Below are 26,589 nucleotides of genomic sequence, written 5' to 3' on the forward strand. Positions count from 1 at the left end.
TTTAGACCCCCAGAGACTCGTAAGTGACTACATGTTCCCAAAGAGTCATTAAATTCACCAGCATTTGCTCATAGTAACTCATCTTTCTTGCCAAGCCCTTGATGATTAATTCACTCTGCTGATCCATCTCTATATTTGTTCAAAGATAAAAATTGCTTTGAGAGGTGCTCAGCCCTGTTAGCCTGTTTGCCAAAACTGTGCCACAACTGAGGCTGTAGCAATGACCACTGTGGGACGGCACTTACCCTCATGGCTGTATTGTTGCTTTTTAGTATGGTTGTAAATGTGCCATAGCATTTCATTTTTCCCACAAAAGTCCCACATGCACAAGGTGGCCAATACCATTTGTTCCTCTCCAACTGCAATCAACAGAAAAATATAAACAAAAGAAATCCTGCCTCTCGAAAATAAAAACTAGATGTGAACATGTAAACAGAAAATATTGTATGAGTTACAAGAAAAAACCCAGCAGCATGGAAATCTTAAATCATAATTTTTTTCAAAAGAAATTGAGTACTATAATTCTAATAACACTGTATAAGTAAATAGCATTTGAGTGTGCTTCAATAAATGATGGAAGTTACTAACAAAGAAATAAGCCATCAATAAAATAGCTTGTTTTAAAAAATGAGTTAAATACAACCACCATCACTCTTCAAACTCACAAGCTTTCCTGTAATTTTATGTAAACTATCACGTTGATTATCACATTATTTCTTCAAATTAAGTGCCAATGTAAACTTCAACCAAAGTGAAATATTCTAAATCATGAATTAGCAATAATCCTACTATAAGAGTTTGAAAATCCTTGAAGATGTTGCTTTTTGAATATACAAGAAGGAAATTACATAAAAAGACAAGTTATTACCCCATCTTTCTAATTACGATAGAGAAATTAGAGTTCAACTTCCAGACTTATCTTTGATCATTTGAATGTACTTGAAATAATTTAAATAGTTATGAAATAACTTATTTACTGATGTTGTATAAAGCAATAGCTCTCCCTCTCATCACAGTGATAAACCCAATGGAAGGCTCATATGCAAATATGTTTGCACTGTTGGGCCATTTTTATTGACCCACTGTAAAGAAACTGGATTCTAAAATCAGATAGTCCTTGGATTGCTTTACTGATACATTTACTTACTATGTTGAGAATGATGCTTGGTGTGTAATTAGAGCTCACTAAATATACATAAAATGAGGAAAGGAATGTACTGGGCAATTAACATTACCATCCCTTTCCCATAAAATAGAGATAATATTAAGTAATTCTCAGAGTAAATATCATAGATTATATTACAAATAATGCTTGAAGAGAATTCAATACAATGTCCGACATTGTTAGTACTCAAAAAATGGCTTCTAAAAACCCACTTATTGTTCCACAAATAACTAGCACCTACTAAATCCCATAGTTAATTGCTTTCTTTTCTCACCATTCTTTTTACCAAATCCCCCTCACTCTAAGCAGACAGATTTGGTTCAAACTTCACATAGAAAATAGAGGCCATTTAACAGGAGGGAAGAGGCCCCATATGGTTGACTTGCCACCAGACGGCTATTTGGTCTCCTAAAATAATAATGCTCTATCAGGAGCTCAGCATCGGTCTTGGTTACTGACAAATTGGACATTCAGAGGCAGGGGTAATACATAGGCCTTGGTACATGGAGTCCTATTGGGTCCATGTATACCCTCCATCTCTGCCGTCACGGCCACTCTGTTCACATTCCAGAGTGTTCATATCCCTATCCCATCAGTTCTGGGGTGACTGATCATAGAGACTGGATAATGCCAAACGCTAAGTCATTTTGTCTGCCTGGTTATTTATTTAGTGCCTCTTCCATGGCATATGCCTTCTGGTAGGCATTAACATCTGAGAAAATGTCTTCACTCCTTGTGAGGGACCACTTCCCTTAGCCTTTGTATTCCTCCCTCTAAGGTCTGTCATTTCCACTTCACTCAGGTGATTGCTTTATTTGGTTTCTAAGACCCACCGGAACAGTAAGTTTGTTCCATTGCCTGGGGTCCTTGCCAGAGTGTTAAATCCTACACCCCAGGAAAGCAACCCCAGGTCAAAAAGGTTTTCTTATACAGTCTTACTTCCGGGCCCACTTGGTTAAGTCTCATGAAACTCCAATCACAAATGTACTCCTCTGGCTCCTGCCAGTACATGTTAAATAATTCTCAACACTCCTTTCGTGTGCTATTTCTTTCTTCTCTTATCAGGCTCGGCATAACCCTAGTGGGGTTGTGTTTGGGATTTAGGTTACCAGCTTCACAACTAGATGAGTGGGGAATTCCTGAAGGGGATACTTGTCTTGTAGGGGAGAGGCTTCTGCAGCATCTTCCAACAAGAAAAATAAATAGTCCTTGCTAGGGAGAAGGGAGCAACATCTACAAATTCTGAGGCCTTGGGGGACTTGTAGAGCCAAAAATCCCCAGGGACATTCTCCCAGATGCCTTCACCCATGTACTGGGGTCCCAGGACCTACTTTGGCTGAGCATTTACACATCTCTGCAGCTCTGTGACTTTGACTACAAAATCCTGTGTCTGCTCCTTGGCTGGAGTATGTTCCTCCACCATAGAAGATAAGGGCTTATTTGTAAGCTGCCAGAAAGTCCCTCTGGCGTTTTCAGTTAGCTCTTAACTATTTGTTAACCATCCTTCAGTTTCCCATTATCCCTTGTAGAATATCAGTAGAACTTAGAAATAATCAGCCCTCTGGCTGTCTTGTTCCCCAAATCATAAGTGAAATCTTAAGTAATTGGGCCTCCAACTGTACCAGGACCCACATTCTTCTGAGGATAAGGTTCTCCTCACCATTTGGGTGAAGACCAAGCCAGTCCCCAAATCCTATCTTAGTGCCTGTTTTCTCAGACCCCTCCCAGCTTCCCTGTGCCAATTTATGTCTCCCGAGAAGCAGGTGCCAAGATGAGATCAGACATGCAGGTATTAATTGGGGTTGATGTCTGTGTGGGATAAAGGAGGATGGAGCAGGATTAGGTAGGGAGAGCCTTCAGACTGGGATACTAAACTGACACCTGTAAAGGAAGAGAGGGAAGGAAGGATTGGATAAGAAATCCCCCTACCACAGCTCAGTTGTGAGAAAGTTTTGACCAGGTCAACAGGGATGGGCGTTCCCAAGCAAAGGCTGCTCATTTGAACTATGGCAGGAATGGGCCCTAAAACCGCTGCTATGCTCAGTCATTGGCTGGGAGCAACCCAGGGGAAGTGTGGTCTAAGCCTCACGCAGAAGCAGCAACTGGAGGCAATCCCTAGAACTGGGTCTCTCAAAGGATAACTGATCAGTGCCGGTCCGTGGCCACCACTCTTGGTGTGTTTGAACACATTGAGAGATGAGAGGAGATGTGCATATTGAGAAATGAGAAGAGATCTGGAATTTGGGAATAAATTAATGATGAGTGCATAGACAGCTAAACTCGACAAAAGGCAATTAGTAGACAAAATGAAAAGTTGTACAAGAAAGAAATGTCACAATTCACTATGGTTCAGTGGTGAGTGATTCTTAAATGATCATAACAAGCATAGAATTTAACCAAGTAAAATGTACCAAAATGATTTTTATCAAAAACTACACTGTAAGGAGGGCAAAAGTGTGAACGGCAAAATGCGGAGCGGAAGACACCAGAATTAATATCTTCCATATAGGAAGTCACAGGACAATTTTTAGGAATAAAGAATCAAGAAATAACAGTGTAAGCAGTTTATTTAAAATTATTAGAGTGAATGATAGAAGTAACAACTAAAATAATTGAAAATGTTGTCTCTAAGGAGCAGGAATCTGTGATAGAAAGAGGGTTAGCAGAGGACTACTGTTTTGTTTTGTTTTTTAAGCCTATGGTATTATTTGATTTTTTAAACTGTCAATATTGAAATTTGATTAAAATATTAAAATTTAATTTTAAAAGGCAAATAAAGACTGTCCCATAGTTAATTGTAAATTCTAATGAATGATTTATGCAATTTTCAGATATTATGCTGTTGAAAAGTATATCAAAACTTATACTTAACTCATACTAAAGGGATACACTTTTACTCTCATTTCATATTTCACTAGAAGTGTTTTAGCATGCAAAGTTAAAAAGATCATCTACTGTGTCGTTAAGAGATTTTAAAAGGAATGTTTTTAAGCCAGTCAGTGGGGAATTTTATGGGGTTTTTAGCTCGTTTTCTGATAATATACACTTGGCTTAAGATCCGCATGTGTCAGCTGTTATCAGCTGCCTGTGTGCGTCACTGAGTTTGCTTTGTGGTATTATCTGCAGCCAAAGGAAACACAGAGGAAATCATCACAGCAGCTCCACACATTTTAATCAGTTGAAAAAAAAAATCTGTTCCCCCACTGGTATTTTCACACATACCTTCAACAGCAAAGCCTATTATATTATAGCAATACAAAAATGCAAAACAAAAAATTGTATATGGATTCTGACAGCTCCTAATTCAGTCTTAAAAATGTAATTTATATAAAGTCAATAATTCTGAAAAGCCCTCTAGTCCCAAAATTTGCATTGACCTTTTCCACGACAGTGTCACTTATATTTTTGCTTAGAGCTGTTTCTACAATCTTTCCTTCTTTCCTTCACACCTGACTCAGGGAAAACCTCATCTTCCAGGAGGCAAAATCAAAGCCCCTCCCCCACAGAGAAAAAACAGGTCTTGTAAAAATCAATTTTGAACAGAAATTATAAGCAGTATCCATCACCATATGCACCAAGTATAAACTGTCCCATAACATGAAGTGCTGGAATTGTTCAACTTATCTTCCATATCAAATTATTCCCAGATCTGAGCCCCCACCCGCCTAGGTAGAGAAGCAGCTGATCAGTATCAGTCATAGTATTTACTCCCACGGCCTTCAAGGGGCTGTACAAGGACCCCAGGGTCCAGAGGAAATGTGAAGTTCCCAGATTCTTACTCCACTGTGGTTGCCATCTTACTGTTCCTCCTTTGAGCACATATCCTGCCATGGTGCATGTACCCTTCAGCAGCATTGGGGTCTGCTGATTGAACAGCCTACAGAGATTTACAAAGATATCTCTTCCCAGCTCCCTAAATGGGCAGCGCCTCAATCAAGGGAACTCTGATGGCTGCCCAGAAGACTCAAGATTTTGCCTTCACAAAAGCTTTCATGACAATCCTCCATGGTACCAGCAAGCTTGTTTCTTTTCCATTCTTTTTTCAATTAAGTCTGCTCCACCAGAGCAGAGAAGAGGTGGGGCAAGGGGGAAGGTGCTCCATTAAATTATTAATACCTTGTCCTGCCACAGTTATTAAAATGTTTTCAGTTACTTGTCCAATTTTCCTTAAGGTAATGAAGAGTATATAAATGTTTATACACCTGAAATAATTACACTAATCCTTTGCCAACCATGCTCTTGGAGCTGGCAAATGGTTAGAAATACTTTTTCATAGAGAATAAAAGGTTGGACAGGGGAAAAAAAGTTCCAGTAGCTATACATATATATATATATATATACAATATTTAAAAGCAGCATAAATAAAAGTCTGGAAGACATCTTGTCCAATACAAATCATACTTATCATTAAAACCTGTTCTGGTATAAAATTTTCCCTGAGCTCCTCTTTCAATTGTTCTACAACCACTGATACTGTTTTGTGATCTGTTGAGGCAGATGTACTCATAAGCCTGATCACTCAGTTAAAGGGATTGACAACCATCACCCACTTGCTTGAAAATTAATGCCTTACATTTGCATTCTTCCTATATATAAACCCAAAGGCCTTGCCCTACGCAGGCATGAAGGGCAACTGAAAGAAAAAATAGTGATATATATACATATATATGGATATATATATGTATCTTCATCACATTGGAGGTGTTATAACTATACAACTTATTTATTTTTCTGAATAAAATAATGCCTGTAACTTGCTACTCACCAAGGATTGCAATAATTTCTACATTACTTATCATTGGTGCTCACCTATTCCCCTTTACAAAATGCTTATGACTTTTAATAAGTTATCAAGATGATTAAGAAATATTATTTTCCCATACTAGTCTTCTATGCATTTGTTGAAAGGATAAAATTTAAAAAATCTTTTCTCTCTGCATACACCCATAGACTTACACGCAGGTCTGAAAGAGAAAAGAGAAATCTGAGGGTTTAGTATTCTCTTGCTGCAGAAGGATCACTGAAGCACCTGTTAAAATACTAATCTTTGGCTGCCATTCCTGGAGATTATGATTTAATGGGTCTGGGGCAGGGCCCAGAAATTTGTATTTTGTGTATTTATGAAGTTTAATAAGTGATTTTGATGGAACCAGATCTGGGAACACATGTAAGGAACTGAACTACACTTACATATGTAAAAGATCTCAGACTTTAAAAACTTGTTATAAAATTTTAAAATCACTATAAATGTACCCTAGAATTCTAAAAGCTGTGGTTGGAAAGAGATTACTATAATTTTATGAGATATTATTTTATATATATGGCCCTCTGCTTTTTGTTATTGTAGTAAAATACACATAACATAAAATTTACCATTTTTAAGGATGCAGTTCAGGGGCATTGAGCACATTCACACTGTTGTGTAGCCATCACTGCATCCATCTCCAGAACTCTGCCTCTTCCCCATCTGAAACTCTGTACCCATTAAACACGAACTCCCCATTCCCACACCCCTGCCCCTGGGAACCATCATTCTTTCTGTCTCTATGAATTTGACCACTCTAGGTACCTTATGTAACTAGAATAATACAGTATTTGTCCTTTTGTGACTGGCTTCTTGTACTCAGCATCTTGTCCTCAAGGTTCATCAGCGTTGTAGCATATGTCAGAATTTCCTTCCTTTTTAAAGTGGGATAATAGTCTATTGTATGTATATAGCACATTTTATCTATCCATTCATCCACTGATGGATACTTGGGTTGCTTCCACCTTTTGGCTATTGTGAATAATACTGCTATGAACATGAGTGTACAAATGTCTGCTCAAATCCAATTCTGTTGGATATATAGCCAAAAATAGAATTGCTGTAATTTTATAATACTCTTAATAAGATAGAGGAATGCCTGCATGTGTTTTAGCCTAAAATTCTTAAGATATAAATTTAATTCTGATTTTCTAAAATGACAAATATAAGACTGACCTCACATTTATTTTAGAGTTTTATCTCTACTTGCTCTTTCCTTTCAGGTCTCTACATCTCAGTATATTTTAATTGTTTTCCATCTTCAACACACTCTCTCATGACAACTTCACTATTCCCATCCTTCAGTTATTTTCGCTTCCTCTTAGTTTCCAAATTCACCATCAAGCCCTGGACTATCTCCTCCAATTCCTATTGCCCGATGAGCCATATCTTTGTGAATGAATAAGCTATCTGCCAAGAGCATTGTTCCATTAGCCATTCCCTCTCTCTCTCTGGCCTCGTCCTCTCTGGTTCTACCAGCTCTTTCCCCATAGGCTATAATTCTGCTTAAAACCAGAAGGAAACTCCTTCTATCTTTAAAAACGAAAACGCTCAAGCCTACATCCCTGTTCATGGCCCACCACACCTATTTCAAATGCTGAACACAGGCACATGCATGCACCCACACACAGAGACTTGGCTTTTGTTCTAATTAATGCAAAGGATGGCGTGTTCACCTTACACTTTGCCCTAGTTAGTAGACTCAGTAACCAGGGAAACAGTCCTAGCTTCCAAACAACACAGAAAATAAGAGGTCTTTCAGCTAAAGATAAAAAGCAAAAAACAGGGCTATATTGTTTGCCTAATATTACTTAGACAACAAATAGGATTCCAAACCCCATTATTTCCCTTGCCAGCGCACACGCATGCACACACACACACGCACATACACCTTTCATAGGTGGCAGCCTGTCGCAGACTTTCCCTTATGCCTGAAGGACAGTAAGTCCCCGGCCAGGCCCCTCTGCCCTGCCTGCTGCCAACTGCAGAAGCAGTTGCATCACTTGCTCTAATTGACGAGTGGCCAAATGGCCTAAGGCTGTTTGAAGTCAGGCCTTCCAAGTACCAAAAATTATAAAACATGCTTCAAAAAGAATCTACTGGAGTTTCCAAAACCAGACTTTCAATTCAAAAGTTGTGTCCTCACCAGACCGTGCTCAGCATCATTTGCTGGACTTGCCATGCTCGGAGAGCTGTGGCCACTAGAAAGCCTAGGTAGGTCAGATTAACTTCACATGAGACCCTATCTTCCACTGCCACACACAAACAGTGTTTGTAGAGACAAAAGAAATAAATCTCTTATTAAACTGGCAGGTGGTAGAAATTGTTTCTTTACTCCCAGCGAACTCATAATAAAAGAATAGAACAGGCCAAATTTTAAAACCCAAATCCAGAAAGAAGGAAAACCCTGAGTCTTTTAATTAAAAACCCTTTCATACCCTACTCCACACCCAGCTGAAAAATTTCATCTCATACTCATCTTTCCCTTTACTGCTAAGCACCACCAGAAAAGCCTTGAATCTCTTGTTCCATTCTCTCTAACCACAGCTGTATTTCTACAACAGTGCTGGACCTACTCTGCCAAGGCCATCAGCTTAAAACAAAACACAGGAAAGTACATCTTTTGAATTGGTTTCTCTATTTTGGTGGTGGTGCAGTGAAACCGGCAATTTCAGACATTGCTAATTGCACTCTAAAAGTGTATAATCATTTTCTAGAGCAATTTGGCTGTATGTGTCAAGAACCATAGAATATATCACACATTTTACCTTAGTAATTATGCTTCCTAATAACATAACCCAAAATAGGTAAAAAGGGATTATTTATATATACATTTATAAATACATATTCACAGTAGTGATATTTTAATAGAAAAATGGAAAACTATTCAACAAATGAGCAATGTTTAAGCAAATTACAGTACAAACACTTAGACTATTGCTATGTCTATCATAAATAAGGTTGTAAAAATCTAGTAAATGTAAAAATACACTTGATAGACTACTAAATACAGATAAATACAACTATGTAAAAATCTGCATAAGACAAAAGTCCATGAGGACGGATAGCAAAATTTACACAACAGTGTGTTAAGGGAGTGGCCCTGTACTCTCCTATATCTGAAGAGTTTGTAATATTTTTTGCATTATTTTTATGATAAAAATGTGTTCAGCATTTTTAAATGGTTAACATCAGATGGCCATATAAAATCATTATTAAAACAGTGTTACACTGATTATGAATACATATTATCTAATAAATACTAATTTTAGTTTCTTTTTAATGCATATAGTTTTTTTTTCATTTGGAATTCATCTAAGATGATTCCAAACAATCTAAAAACCTAGTACATTTATTCTATTTAGTCTGCTAAACCAGCTATTTTATAGTCTATCGACCAAATGGATGTCTCAAATGTGTGCAAATGCAATGGATTTTCAAGCTCATTCAATTCCCAACCATATATCCTGACTGAGACTTGAAGTTTATATTATTTTATTTCAGATACTAGTGAAATGATTTTGACTGTGTAATTTTCAACAAGACCAAATGAAATCTTCACAAATTATATGGCTTTGATGCTTTTATCACTACATATATGTGAGAATAAGAACAAACCAACAGTAGAAAATATGAAAAATAAAAGGAATCTAGAGCAGAGGCAAGAGATTTTATTCCACTGATTATATTCTGAACAAAATAAATACAAAATGCAAATCGGCTAAGAAGCACTTTTACTTATTTAAAGGTCATAAAAAGTTAGTACCATATCAGAACAAATGCATGCATGTCTCATTCCTTTTTGCAGATAATGCTAATGAAAGATGCATCCTGATCATAGTATTCTATAGGACCACATAGATAAAAAGAAGCAAAAGTTATGTGACGTGGCAATTTAGAAAGAAGAAGTTGCAAAAGCAGTGAACTCCCTTTTATCACCCACTCCTTCCCTACCTCTTCCCTGAGCTAAAGAGTGAGGAATGTTCCATGTAGAGTGTCAGTGAATTTCAGAGCTTTCCAGTCACTTCATCTTTTGTAAAAGAGTTGTCACTCTCAGAACAAAAAACAAGAAGAAAATGTTTGTGTTCAAAGCACGCTATAGGTGGAGTTTCAGCAAGTTCGCATCTGTTTCCTCTTTGCCAGTGAAAAACTTGGTTGAAACCAGTTTGACATGTACCAGCCTCTATATGCCCTATCTGCCATTCCCACAACCATTGGATAACTAGACCACAGCCAAAATGAGGGCATGTCCTTTCCTTCCTCAATATCTTCTGAGCAGCAACTGAAATTATTATACTAGTTCAATCAGCATGTTTTAGGATTTTATGATACTTAGTCTCATGGTTTAATCTAAAATTTTTGTCAGTGGTGGTTTCTATTTTTCCAAGAGCCAATTTAAATTTGTTGTCAAAAGCTTCCTATTACATCAAGTTGAAATTGATCAATGCACAGTGTTGGAAGGGACTTAACTGATACAATTTTGCAGATAACAAATCTGAAATCCAACGAAATCAAACAACTAGCTTAAATTCTACAACCATAATATTAGTTAGTTGTAATCCATGTGTTCTGGCCCACAATCCAGTATTCTTCCATCTATGCCTCCCTGTATCCCATTCTTCCTCCACATTGGTCTCTTTTCTAAACTTAGTAGAATCACAGGATCTGAGAGTTTAAATTATATTTAGATTAATCAATTTGGTCACATAAAATTTTTAAATTTCCATGTAGCAAAGGTAAAAAAAAATAGACAAAATCAAAAGACAAAAACAACTTAGAGAAGTAATCTACAAAATGACAAAGACTAAATCTTCTTCATTAACAAAGAGTTCGAGTCAATACGAAAAAGACCAGTCCAATAGAAAAATAAGCAAAAGATTTAACTTAGCAACTTGTCATTAGACTGGGAATTCCCTTTGCTGATTTTCTGTGATAAATCTCCTGTTTCCTGGATCCCCTTTCTTGATTTATTCACTCATGTTCAAAGAGCAAATCCTCCAGTGGGTCTCTGAGAAAGGGTATAAATATTTTGAGGTAAATATTTTGAGTCTGTGGAAGTCTGAAAATATCCTTATTCTATCATACATTTGGTTGATGCATAGATTTCTATGCTTGAAAAAATACATATACATAAATCAAAACAAATATTTTTATTTCATTCTTTATTAGCAATTATTACTATTAATGGGATGTGTTTGATACTGGGCACTGCACACTTCTCAAAACTTGGAATCAGAGTAGACACTGTCACCCCTGTTTCACCCCAAAATCACCCACACTGATTTTCACAGAGTACCTGCTTTTAACAGCATCAACCCAGTTTTGCAAAGATAATGCCATTAAAAGAAATACAGCTCAGTCTAAAGTCAGAACTGTGAACTACCTCAATCTAGTATTTCAGGATGTATCCAAAACATATCATCATCACTGGGTCTACCTTAAAAGTAAAACAGCCAGTTATTTTACCAGCAAAACTGGTCTACTGAAGCATAACACAGGAATTGCAATTCGGGACATGCAAGCTATGGCAAACCACTGGCAAGTCTGGAGATCAAAGGAGAAGAATGTTACTTCATAGAGAAAAGGAGGAAGTCCAGAGGGGCTGCTTTGAATGAAAGTCCATTGGAGAAAAAGTCCATTGGCTGAGTTGTGGTATTTTCTTATTGGTTGACATTTTGCTGGTCAAGTAGACAAGGTACACCTTTTTCTTTTGGGTTTGCAACTGATGGGGAGTAGCAGGGTGTGAGAACTTCTTTTTCTGGCATCCCAACTCCATTTTATATGAGTTTTCCTTTATTCATTTTCACAACTTCATTTTCCTGAAGATTTAAAAAATTCTAGGGACACCCTGTGAGTTTATTACAGTACCCTGGACAACTTCAGTGTACAGTTTGGGAACCTCAGAGCTAACCATTAGGGAAAAATAAAGTTAGATCCCTTTAATTATGTATTTACAGTATAAGTACATTTTCTGTGTTTGTGTGTATATACACTAAATATACATATTATGCCTTCACACACATATACACATACACAAATGTGTACCATTTTTTCTGTGTATGTGTGTATGTACATTATATATAGCAACATATATATGCTATATAAATTTAAATGCTTTAAAAATTATAAAGTGATTTACATCAAAATGATGATGATCTCTAAGTGGTGAAATTATAGATGATTCTTACCTTCTTCTTTCTGCTTCATATGTTGGTTTTATACTTCCTATGAGGTTATATTTCATAACCAGTGAAGTCAGGATAGCTCTATTCTGAACAAAAGAAATTAAACTAAAAACTAAAAACATAAACCAAAGTTCTATCCAGCTTCTTCTTTTAATGAGGAAAGCAAATTTAGAACTCATTCAACAAAAGGATTTTCCTGCTGAGAATGCATTTAAACCATTGTAAATAATCAGAGACAGACAGGGCTAAAAGTAGTACCACTCTGTAGTTCAATTAATTGCTGAGGAGAAGAACCTTCCTCATTCATAGATTGGTCATAATTTAAAAAAAGGAACAAGCATGGGGTTGAAGCAATAACACTCTGAGGAAAAAAATAGGAAAGACATATGACCAAAAAAATAGATTAAACCCACAACACGCACCTCAAATATATTACCATGAAGCTGGTGAAGACTTTAAACAGTCCTCCTGTGTTACAGTGAACTTCATGAAACAATGGCCTCTAAAAATACTCGAATAGGGTGGGTGGGGTGGAAGGGAAAAGAAGGCCATCACAAAAATGAAAGTCACATTGGGAAGCAACAGAAAGGAGAGTTGAGAAAACAAAATCTGGGTCATGGAGGGCAAGCTTGAGAACATGAGCCAAACCAGAAGAGTTTAAAAGGACTAGAGAGAAAATTAAAATGACAGAAGACAAAAGAATTCAAATATACACTTACTTGGTGCCTCTGAAGAAGAAAACAATAAGATACAAAAAAGTGTTCAAACTATAATTCAAAAATCATTTTTTTCAATAAATACTTGAATCCACCATTTCAAAGTTGACATAAATTATGTTTCAGTAAAAATGCATGCAACTGATAAAACTGGTGAAGTCTCTTGCCTGGTAAAAATATTAAACTTCAAAAATAAAGAAAGAACCTATGAAGAGTATAAATCAAGTAAGTTTCAACTTTCCCACGGCCACCTTATAATGCTGAAAGATGGTGGGGAAATGCCACGTCCTCAGGGAAAAGATCATGCACTCCAGAAATCTGCATAGTCAAAGTATTGTCCAGACACAAACAGACCAACAGCAGACATCGCAAACATGGATGAATTAGGAAATATAGCATCATGAATACTTCTTAAAGAAACTAACTTTATGAAGATGGATGGTGGTGATGTTTGCACAAAAAAAAGAAAAGAAAAGAAACTAACTTTAGCCAATCAATAAAAGGAAGAAGCAGCTGTGGCAAGAGTAAAGGTAGTAAGCGATGAATCCATTTGAATGTAGAGCTAAGATTGAACTACTGTGGCAATGGTGGTCACAGGTCAGGCCATGGACTTTACTGACCATGACAATGTACAAAGGGCTACGACCCACCCAGTAGGAGGGTTGGTGTGAGAGAGCAAGAAGGGCCAAGGGGATGAACTGATAAACGTTGTTTAAAATACACAATTCGTGTACAGTCTAAATAATACTCTGTGTATACTATTTTATGGTATAAAAAGACCCACTAGAAACCAAAGAATGTACATCCTTTAGAAAAAATAAAAGGAAAGGTAAAAAAAAGAAAAAGAATCAGATAGGATCACATAATAAAACATGGTGTGCTGAAAAGCAAAGTTTGAAACAAAGTGACACAGTAAAATTGAAAATAGAAGAATCAACAGAGACTTATCTGGCAGATACAAACCCAAAGAAAGCAGGGTCATCACAGCAGTGCCAGACAATGTTGAACACAAGTCAAAAAGTACCAAATATGGCAAAGAGTGGCACTTTAGAACAATGCCTACGATACATAATATAGATCTGTCATGAATATTTATGCACCAAATAATAACAAAGTATTCTTAAAACAAAAACAAGAAATACAAGTGACCTTATCAATTAAGTTTCTTTGGCTACAAGCAACAAAAACCAATTCTAGCTCATTTAAGACTGAAAAGAATATATTGAATCACATAGCTGAAGATTCCAGAGCTGGAATGGTTTCAGACAAACCTGATTAGGACGTCCCTCAGGGGCTTGCTTGATGGTTCCTGACATCCTCGGTTTCTCACCTGAGGCAGCAGAGGGGGTAATCAACTGCCTCAATAGCCCAAACAAAGGTCCAGATGTTTAATCCTGGGTTTTGTGCTGAAGTAGACACTGCAATCATGGGAATTAAATCATACACTGATGGCGCCTGGGTGGCTCAGTTGTTAAGCGTCTGCCTTCAGCTCGGGTCATGATCCCAGGGTCCTGGGATCTAGCCCCGCATTGGGCTCCCTGCTCAGTGGGAAGCCTGCTTCTCCCTCTCCCACTCCCCTTGCTTGTGTTCCCTCTCTCGCTGTCTCTCTCTGTCAAATAAATAAAATCTTTAAAAAGAAAAAAAATCATACACTGATGGTCTAGGTTAGGCTCAGCTTTTTCTGTGAAGAGTCAGAGAGTAAATATTTTTAACACTGCAGGACACAGGATCTCTGTCACAACCACTCACAACTACTATGCCATTGTAGCACAAAAGCAGCCATATATAAATGAATGAGCAGGGCAGTATTATCATAAAACTTTATTTATGGACACTGAAATTGGAATTTTGTATGATTTTCACATATCATGAAATATTATTCTTCTTTTGTTTTTTTGCAACTGTTTAATGATGATAAACCATTCTTAGCTCACACTTAATAAAATGGGTGGCATTGCAGGATTTGGCCCACGGTTGGTAGTGTACCAACCTCTGCTGTAGGATACCCACAAAACTTGAGCACAGAAGACTGACAGTAAGGGAGAAGTTAGCCCCTCAAAGCAAATTAGGGTAGTGAGTGCTGAGCAGCAAACACAATAAATGTTCACTCTAGTACCGTGATGCCTTACAATTTTAGTCCCAAAGGGCTTAAGGGGGTGTTGCCCACTGAACTCAAATAATTCATCCTGATGCTAGAAGCATAACAAATGGCCCACCTCCAGCTCCGAACCCCCTTTCACCCACCATTAGAGTTGCCAGGACGCAGAACCCATATGACTATCTACTTTCTGTGGCATCAACAAAACAAGCAAGTCACCAATCAGGATAGCTCTGCACATTCTGAATGTGGACTACTCAGTCAGTGCCTGGTTCCCAGGGTTACTGACACCAAGAAATCATATGATTTGGGGATAATCCACATGTTCTTGCATTTATTCAACAAGGAGCTAGTTATGGATCACCACCCATTATTCTAGGCTCTGGGAAAAAGAACAAAAAGCAGAGAAAAAAAGGGGGGGAAGAATGTGCTTTCATGGAGCTTATCAATTAATTAACTAATTAAAAAGTAAATAGAGAAAACAAAAATAAAACAGGGAAAGGAATGAGGGAATGTTGGGTGCCATTTTAAATATGTGGTCAAGGAAATCCTACTGTAAAGATGATATTCAGGCAAAGATTTGAAAGAGAAGAGGAAGTGAGCTCTCCAAAAATCCAGGGAAAGAGTATTTTAAGCAAAGAGACTAGCAAGTGCAAAGATCCAGGGGCAGGAGTGTGACTAGCATTTAAGGAGGTTAGGATGGCTGGAGCCATGTGAATGAGGATGCAAGTAAGAGAAGATGAAGTCAGAAAAGTAGTAGAAGAGGAAGCACAAATCACAAAGGACCTTGGAGGCCATGGTACTCACTTTGATATTTACTCTGAGGGTGCCATAGCAGGGTTTTGAGTAGACAAAACATGATTTGACTCACTCTCTTAAGTGATCATTTGGACTGTTATATCAAAGATAGAATTTTGAGGGGCAAGGGCAAGAGACAGGGAGACCAGTTAGGAGGCTGCTGTAATCATCTAGATGCCTCGGCCCCCACTCTCTAGGAGAGAGCATTCCACTGGTCGAACTACAAATCTGTCTTCAAGCCTCCAAGTGCAGCTTATGAGAAACTAAGCCATCACACAGCTTTGCAGAACAAATGCTAGTACAGTTAGCTCAGATATTCACCACCCCAAGCTGGCTCCTGTATGAGCAGACATCATCAGGGAAGCCCCAGCTGACACCCCCTGGCACTGCACACAAGGAATTGAGAGAACAGTGCTGTTGGTGACCTGCTGCCTAATATTACCCTCAACCTCTGCAAATCCACTACTCCATTTATTCTAGAATATGTTCATCCTCCACTTCGGTTCAAAGGTCTACTGCCAGCATTTACTTAAGCTCTCCACTCAGCTGCCTTTCTCACTGCTGAGACTGAGCAAGGTTAATCACCATGAAGTACTGGTGTTAAGAGGTAGCAGAGATGCCATGAGTATATTCTCATCATGGAGGAGTGTCTGCTTCCTTATACAGCATGCATATGCCTTCTTCTTTGAGCTAAATACTCTGAACAAAAATGCACGGACATTAACTCCAGATTTGTGGAAAGAAGGGAAAAGACAGCACCACCGCCTCCACCAGTATGTCCAAGCCAAAACATGACCACCGGTTCAGCAGCACCACCTTCAGGGCTGCCCTGAGAAGTGCATATCTGAGAGTCTGAAAGGGACAGTTTTTACATCCCAAACACCCATATAAATGCCAGAAAAGAGATCTGTTATCCTAGAGTAAGAGGATTCCACGATGGTCAAAGATGTTTGATGAATTCTGAGGCTCACAAGATAATGGCAGAAAGTCAGCCCCAATTTCCCCCAAAGGGCAAAGGTTTGAATGATGCTTCACTTCCTCTGCGAATTCGAGGGCCCTGAAGTTCATGTTTACTGCCGACCAGCTGCTCACCTGCCCTAAGCCCATGTTTTTAAGATAAGCTACATAATAGTATCATGGGGGGAGAGGGTGAAAAATGCCAATGCTTATGCTCCTCCCCAGGCAGTTGACTCGGAAATCCTGTGAGTGAGGTCCAGGCATCACCGGAGTGATTAAAATGTGCAGCCAGGTTCAAGAGCCTCATCCTGAGCTATCAAAACTCATGTTCCCATTCCTTAAGTTGGGGCAAAAATCATTCAGGAAAATCCAAGGACAAAGCAACCTGTGTCTCCGAACCTAATTCAACAGAAAAGCGGCCCCGGGCAGGGTCTGTTCTCCCTTTGGGAATGGGAATTATAAGCGGCGGAAACTCAGGGTCAGAGATACTTCCCTTTGCCTTTGCTCTGTAACACCACAGCCGAGACAAAGCTACAAATCCAGCGTCCCCTGTATGCTTCCCTGCTCCAGAAAAAAAACTGGTTCTGTTTCTCTATCTGCTTCTTGACAAGCTGCCTTGTCATCGGCGAGCTTTTAACTCCCTCTTCTTGGAACACTCCCCTCTCACAGTACGCTTTACTCCATTCTCTTCTTCACCTGACTAACTTCTGCTCGAGGCAATAAACCTTCCCTGCTTCTGAGAGATGATCTCCTGTTTGCTGCACCGCATTCTCTGCTCCTTGCTAGCATAGCACTCAGCGCACTGTGTTATACTGCTTTTCATCAAGTCTAAGACACCATCAATTAGGAGACACATTATTTCATGGAACACTAAGGAACAACAAAAAAAGAACTGTCAATAAAATTATAACAATGCTTTCTTGTAACTTAGAATTTTCATTTCATACATAGTTGAAAGAATTCTTTTGGTCTAATTTTGAGTTCTATCAAAGAGCCCAGGGTTTTGTTAGCATTTCTTATTTAACCAACTAATAGTCTCAATTCTTCCTCCGTTGACATGCCATAGAAAGTTAAGCAGTTGCTGTTCAAACTCAGCAAAAGTTGTTTCCTTTCTTTTTTTTTTTTCAGCAAAAGTTTCTGATATTCATGTTTGACACCTGAATGACAGCCCTGCATGATGAATGGTTGGTCACATCAACTCCTTGTTGTTTTGAAATTTCTTTCATCTTTTCAAAGGGATTTGGCAATTTCTCCTGCCTTCAATTGAATTGCTTGACATGTGATACTGGTATTTCTCCAACTTTAATGTGCATATGAATCACCTGAGGATCTTCTTAAAATGCAGATTCTGACTCTGTGAGTCTGGATGGGGCCTGGGATTCTGCATTTCTCACCACAAGTTCCGAGGTGATGCTGATGGTCTTAGTCTGGAGACCTCACCTGGTATGGCAAATGGCAGGCAATCCTTTGCATGTATCTCAGTCACAACACCTTACACAACTTATTCAGCTTGTATTTTCCTTCCCTGGGATCCATCAAGCATCTTACTAATTTGTAAGAAAATAGGAAAGGGGGGTCATCCCTCCAATGATAAATATTTTATTTCACTAATACCAAAGAGACACACCACTGCAGTGTTTCTAGCCTTTCTGCAAATGCAATAACTTTCCAATCTAATGCTGAATTATAGTACCATCTTTAAAAGCATTATAAATGGCAATTAGCTCAATGCATGGAGAATCAACAATGTATATATTGGTGAAGAGAAGACAGTAAGAATAGCTGTGACCCAGTTTGTACCCACACAAACCAAGACTACTTATAACTACTGCCTTGCCAACAGCATTTGCGAGATGCCATCAATTGGAACGTGCAACTTGATTTCAAAGACGTACAACTGCGGAAAAAGAATGCATGCCTTAACATGGATGCAGTAGTATAGTGATCTATGTCTTGTCTCTTTTCCCCAAAAGTACTGTTACTTGAGTGCAAGAACTAGGAAAGCCTTTGTCCAAAGCACAGAACTCTGTGTCAGGCACGAGGTAAGTGCATGTGGTGCAGATGCAACCTTAATACTCTCCCAACAATGTCATTTCGGCTGGCCTAGGAGTCGGTGACACACTTATTTGTAACATGCATATTTGAAATGTTCTCTGGTCATGCCTACCCAGGGCTTACTGTGAGTAAACTGGGGACAACCAAGTGCTTGTCAGCTAATCCTAGCCCAGGATGGTGGAGTAGATAGTAGTGGTACCACAAAGGCTTACTGTGTGATTCTTTGAGATTCTGGTAACTATAATTTGCCTTTTCATACATTATGACTGGTTTACTCCTTCACTCCCACTCTCCTGGCTGCCCTGCATTTCATTTCTCCTCTTTTTTGGGGTGATGGTTCAAATAAAATGGAAATTCAATGTCCCTATAGTATGATTCACTTGGACCTTTTAGTTCATGAGTATCTCTGATATAAGTATATGAGTCTCCCACCTTCAAAAGAAAATGAGGGAAGAATTATGTTTAACATGTTACAAAAGCATTTCATGAAACAGCATGTTCATTGACATGGAAGTTGGAAATATATATTAATTTAATATTGCTGAGGAAATCAGGCAAAATCTCAGTAACTGCAGAAAATTAGATTTTCATGATCTGATTTTTTAGCTTCCAAACCATGGTGCATAAGACAGCTATTCAAATAAGAAAAGCCCTCCACCTAAAGCAATCTCATTGGAATAGAAATGGACATTTTATAGTCCAAAACATGAGAATTTAAATAAAGTCGTTACATTTTCAGACTTGAAAGACCTTAGAAATCATCTTGTCTAAACCTCTTTATGTTCATAAGGTTGGGATCTTTATAGGCCTTCCCATCCTTACGATTCTAATATTCTTTATAATTTTAACATTCTTTATTCTTGTGAAAGCATGAGAGTGTTCAAAACTTGATTCACAACAATAAAACTTCTTTTTGTATATGTTTCAATCACAAAATCTTTTTTAAAATTTATTTATTTGAGAGAGAGCATACTAGAGAGAGAGAGTATGTGCAAGCACAAGCGGGGAGAGGGGGAGAGGGAGAAGCAGACCCACCGTGGAGCAGGGAGCCCGATGTGGGGCCCAATCCCAGGACCCCGGGACCATGACCCCATCGGAAGATAGATGATTAACCGACTGAGCCAGCCAGGCACCCCTACAATCACAATATCTTAAGTTAAATATTCCTCACTCCGAAAAAGAAAATGAAAAGATAAGAAAAGGTTCTATCTGTATCCTCTTTCCCTATATAATAGAACTCATTAAAAAATGCAACTAGTGACCCTAACTAGGCAGATATACAGCCAATAATCTTACTGCTCAAGGATACAAAAAGTAACATTATTTCTGTTAAGACCTGGGGAATGGAGAAATCAAAGAACAATACTATTTTTATGTTAAGGTAATATGTTTATAAGGGTTGGGGGAAATGCTTCTATAAGTGGAGAAAAAATATCCTCAAATTTTAAGCTAACTTTTTTCTAAGCCTTAATTTCAAATTTCTTTAATATTCATATTTGCTATAAAGAAAACTGAAGTTCTTAAAAATTCTTTACAAGAATCTGACTGCTTACATCGAAAAATCTTCCCAAAAAATAGTTAGATCCAGCAGCAATTTCCATCACTGAGAGTACTTCTAGTATTTCTTCATTCAATATTCCCCAAGCAGATATTTATTGCATGCAAACCACTTTTATATTTCTCTTGTATTATTCTGGTATGCACAAGAATGTGGAATATCAACCCAAGGCCTAAAAAGTGCTAATGTGCCTTTAACAGGGTCTAATTTATGGATAAAGGAGCTTAGTTATTGAGGTTGGAAGGTGCCTGTGTTGTCTTTTCCTTTCCTTTCACATATAAATTATGTTAAAGAACCATTTTTCTGAAGCCCATACAATGGATATCCTTACAATACTTGGCCTATACAAGAGATGGCTACAAATGTCTGTAAACTGCTTTGGCCCTAACTAAGCCCTGATTCTGTTACTTTCATGTGTACCTGGAACAGACTGGCAGATCTGCCTACCGAGTAGGCAGAAAACCAGGAAACAAAATCTTTGTCAATTCATTTGCAGGAAGGACAAAAAGTCATAAACTCATACTCCATAAAAACTGAAGCTTTGGTGACCTCTTGTGGGGTAATTTATTAGTAGTTCATAATAAAGCAGTCCCAGAATGGAATCTGAGACAAGTTTTCTTTGTAGGTCCATTACACTGTACTAGGCCTGCTGAGACCCAGTGGGCCTGTTATAACCTAGAAATGCCTATACATACATAAAGTTATCAATGCTGTGCTAATAACTGCATTTGATTATGTACTCAAGAGAGCTTATCTATATATAAACACACATCAGGAATGATTTAAATAAAGTATTAAATATATTAAGACACTCTAGAATCTCCTATCCATTGGGTAGGAAGGAATCTTCCAACAACCTATTCAATATTTGATGGCCTTCTGCAAGGGATGAAATCACAAGGGAGTTTGGGAAGAGATTATGGATAATCAAAACTAAACTAACAGGCATAGTATAAGTGCTCAATAAATGAATTAATGGAAAAAATAAATTAAAGGATCATCTTCACACTTAGTAGTTAACATTACTATCATGAGGCTTTTAATGAGGTCACATAGCTGGCAAGGAAACATTGTTATTTTATAGCTCTACCCTGCATCATTTGTGTAGATTTGTATATTGCAATTTGGTGCCTTGTAAAAAATACACAGAAATACATGACATATATTAACTGGTATGAATTAATGATTTTATAGAAAAAATTTTAACCGGATTTGCATTAAAAGAAATGTGTCTAAATTGGGGGGAAATATTCATTCAGAAGGAAAAAAATGCATCTTAATTGTTTAATTTGTACAATTGTTCATTGTACAAAGGGAATTTGTATCAACATAAAGAGTAGACAGGAGAATAAGTAAGCTTGCTAAAAACATCAGAAAATAATGAATGCTTCTTGACTAGCTGCCTTGTCATCGGCGAGCTTTTAACTCCCTCTTCTTGGAACACTGCCCTTTCACAGTACGCTTTACTCCATTCTCTTCTTCACCTGACTAAGAGAGAATAAGTAAGCTTGCTAAAAACATCAGAAAATAATGAATAGGAAAAACAGCTCCCTATTTGGTCTTATAGCATTCAAATAAAACATGCATATTGCATCCCCTTTAGTGTCTTTTGGTCCTTTTGCTACTCTTCATCACTTATATAATAAATTACTTCCTTCATAGAGAGCACTGTAACAAGCAGAAATAGATTTCTGTGGCTCATTGCAATTACAATTGGGTAATACTGATTAGTCATCTGGTCCAATCTCTACTAAAGTAAACCAGCACTCCTTCTCTATCAAAGACACGACAGTTTGGTGTTTGATGACTCCAAATACATCATGAGTGACAACTGATGGAGGAGATAAAGCCATTATCCCACACTTAGAAAAATATTAGAATATTACCCCCAGAAATATAATGCTGTACTTTGCTATTGAATGAGAAGTAAAACAACTAAAAGTGAATTGAATTAAAACATCAAGCAACCAGATCTAGGGTCGTGCTGGTTTGAGCATAACCACTTGGACTTTCATCACTGGCAATTCATCAGAATACATCTATTTTCCATATACTCTGGAATATCACTTTTCAGAATTTCCTCTTAAGAGTGTTTCCTTAAGAATCAGATTTGTCTAGGGGCGCCTGGGTGGCTCAGTCGTTACGCGTCTGCCTTCGGCTCAGGTCATGATCCCAGGGTCCTGGGATCGAGTCCCACATCGGGCTCCCTGTTCGGCGGGAAGCCTGCTTCTCCCTCTCCCACTCCCCCGCTTCTGTTCCTGCTCTCGCTGTGTCTCTCTCTGTCAAATAAATAAATAAAATCTTTAAAAAAAAAAAAAAAAGAATCAGATTTGTCTATAAATTCTTGAGTAAGAAATCTGAAAAGTATACAAAGTTCTTTCTTAGTTTTTCCTTTTTAGTTCCTTTTTAGTTTCTTTTTAGTTTTTTCTCCTTGAAATTCAGTCAGGTATCAGTCTCATGACTCTGAAAGTATTAAGGGGTAATCTGAAATGTGAATATTTTAGAAGATAGGTCAAAAGAAATAAAGGCCACTGAATACGCATTGAAAAACTAAGAACCAGGTTATCTGGCATAGCTGTTCTGATAGTAACAAGATTTCCTTTGTGTATACTTGGTTCAAAAGCTGAGATAGCTTCCTTGTAGGAAGATGGGAACACTCCTATGTTTTCTTCTACGAGTTTCATGTTTTCAGGTCTTATATTTGTATTTAATCCATTTTTAATTAATTTTTGTAAGAGGTGTAAGATATGGGTCCAGTTTCATGGTAGGAGATGGAAAGACAGGAGGAGAGAAAGGTAGGAGTATTTATGGTAAGAGATGGGAACGCAGGAGGAGAGAAAGGTAGGAGTATTTATCCTATCCTTCCCAACTTCATCATATTTCTAGTCATGGCTATTTTCCTCCAACCCACCACAGCTCATCACTGGGCAACTGATGTCCACAGTTCTGCCTTCCCATCTCCTTCCCATCTCCCCCTTTGGCTGAGCCCTGCTGGAAGCCAGGGAGGGGATGTGGGGTAAGGAAGGTACCTGGTGGTATAGAGGTCAGCCTCCTGGGGCACAGAGAATGTATCTACATGGGGAAGTGGGATGGTAGACAGAAAATAACTAGTGTAGAAGGCCTATATTTTATTAATTTAAAAGTTGAAGAAGCACAATATTCAAATATTTAAAATTTCAATTTTTTTCTCAGCACTCTCTGCCCCCTTTCTTGTTTTTACTCCATAGGGCTTATTATTCTTTAGCATATTTTATAATGTAAAATTGTATTTTATTTATTTTCTATCTCTCTCACAAGAAAGCAAGCTCCTTGAAGGCAATAATTTTGCCTGTTTTCTCCACTGCTGTGACATCATTATGTATTTGTTGAATGAAAGAGTATGTTAAGGGTCCCTAGCAAACAATGAATCATGGAACACTACATCAAAAACTAATGATGTGATGTATGGTGATTAACATAACATAATAAAATAAAAAAATTTAATACACATATAAAAATATCTCTAATAATGCATATTTACTAATGTGCATTAGTAAAATGAATATAGTACTTTCTTATTTAAAACTAATAGCATTAATATAATGTAATGCCAAAAAGATGTAATGATAAAATAAATAAATGCTTTATGCAAGTTAATTGTCCTTTAGAATGGCATATCTCTGAATTCGGTCAAGACACTAAACCACGTTTTTAATGTTGTTGCTTTTCTGTGTAAACTTAGAGCTGCTGTTTACTCATATTCTTCATTAAGGTTAATGAGAGACTAATGGTCCCAGCATGAAGCAGATGTGTAATGCATATTCAGTCCCTACTATGTGATAATTACTGTAGAAGCATCACATACATAATTTATGGCAGACTGACATTAATTGATGTGTTTCCTCCTTTACTCCCTGCCCACATACCCATTTCCAGATACTAGAAGTTAAGCTCCATAAGAATAAAGACCTTGTTTTCTTGTTCACCCCTGTATTTCCAGCTACTGCACTAGAACTTGACACATAGTAGATGCTCAATAAATATTTTTTTGAATGAATGTTTGCACTCCTCGGCAGCAAAACTATAATAGTTTATAGGTCATTTTGTTTATATAAGAATAGCAACAGATGGTCTTTCCCTTCTATGAGCTTACAAGGAAGATAAGACATCCTTGTGTAAGAGACAAAAGCAAAATGTTATTGGAGCAGAGTAAGTTGAGTCAGATTACTCAGCTCAGGATGCCCAACTCCCCACATGGTAGCTATTTGTCCTTAGGCACAAACTTTTCCTTTCAGTATCAACTTCAGTGACTTTAAAATAAAGTCATAATGGCACACACTTCATAGGGCTCTTGGGAGAACTAAATGAAATAAAGTATATAATGAGCTTAGCTAAATATCAACAGATAACAAAAACTCACTAAATGCCAATTGTTAGTGCTTATAGTTAAGAAATTCTGTGATTTAATTAACTGCTATAAAGTGTGTTTTACATAAAGTTGAAAAAAAATATTTTCTGGTATTACCTCTGATAATTACAGCTCATTCTTATTTAGCTAATTAGTTTTTTTGGACAAAGAGTAACCTGCATCTGAACTTCATGGCATATGCCTCAGTAAACAAGAAAATTATTATTCATGAATTAACATTATTGAATAAAAGTGATTGTATAGGAATAAGCAACTTTCTCAACCAACTTCTAATCATCCAAATTATGGGGAAACAGGGCTTTTATTAAAAATGGGGAATTGTTAATGAAAGTAGGAACCTCTGCTAATCTGTGGAAGTTATCTTTAACTTCCATGAGAGTTTAGCTCACTCATCTGTAGAAATGTCATTTGTGTAATACTATTTACCACTTACTTGCTTCTGGCATTTTTCAGAACTATATGCCTTCCTCCACAAGGTACCTATGCTTTGATCTGTAAAATATTATCTTAAACCACAAATGCCTGGGTCAGAAAGTCTTACAGAGAAAAATATCGTAAAGAATGTGTTGAAAAAGTCAGAATATCTAAAACTTGGATCATTTATTAGTATTTGAGCAAGATTATCTCCTGGACAGTTAGTTATGCAGGTTTTTAGGTTCACAGATGTAACATTTTTATGTATAAAGTCAAAGACTATTTCTAATTCAAACATCACATAAATATGGTAAATCATTAAAGAGACTTACCTAGTATTTCAATCTGTTTTCCACTAATAAGTATTTGAAAAACAAAAGCCCCCAAATCCTAACTGTTCAAGCATGTAATTAAAATTCAACATGAGAAGCCTTCTGAAAGAAGTTTAATAGTGACACACTTGGTCAAGTTTTTATGTATACACACACAAATTCTGTCTCATTTATCTCCTTTACAGCAAGGGTATTAGAATATATAAATATGTGTTACAACTGCTAGAACACTGGAACAATATTGTAATCTGAAAAGCTAATTTATTCCAGACATCATTTGACAGAAATGGTACCTCAAAAGAAGTAGAATATTATGAGATTTTTATTGCAAATAAGGTTCACATATACTTTCAAAGAAAAAGAGTGGGAAAAGAGGGCATCTTTAAATGTCTTCAAGATTAATGCCAAGACATTCTGAATTGGCCTTGTCACAGAATAGCAGAAGAATGTGTAACTTAACTACCATCTTCACATACATATGCTACAGTTTTTAGAGACAGTTTTCACTTGGGCCTATTTATTCAGACAGTATTATATTCCCAACAATAATAATGTTTATTTCTTCATCCTGTTTAAATCAGGTTTAAGCACACAGCTGTAGCATGTTGAATTTTTAAGAAACAAAGTCAGTCCAGTCTCATGAGTTTGGGCTTTTTATTCCATATTTGAATTTATTTTTCCTGGAAAGGAAAAATAGTTATAACAGCACCTGGTATGGTGCCATGAACATAGTGGAGGTTTAATAAATATTTATCACTGTTGAAGTTAAAAGAAACACTGATCTGCACTCTGCATGATATGTTGGAAAGAACCATATTGCTTGCAAAAAGCATAAACATTTGGTGAAGCATGTGAATCTTAGGCAATTTTTGAAAATGATTATTTTGCAGGTGGTCTAATTTACTACAGAAAGGATAAAATGTTACCTATAACTATGATTAAGAGTCACTAAAGTCTAAAGGACTGTTTAGAAATGCAGACTCTACAGAATGCTGAAAAGTCTTACTCTTTGTATTGTGATCTGATGGGCCTTGGCAGCAGACGAATTCAGAAGAGAACCCCAGCTATCGGCCTGCAGGAGAGAGGGAGGTAAACCAAG

The sequence above is a fragment of the Phoca vitulina genome, unplaced genomic scaffold (assembly GCF_004348235.1).
Source record: "Phoca vitulina isolate PV1807 unplaced genomic scaffold, GSC_HSeal_1.0 scaffold9, whole genome shotgun sequence".
Taxonomy (NCBI): Eukaryota; Metazoa; Chordata; class Mammalia; order Carnivora; family Phocidae; genus Phoca; species Phoca vitulina.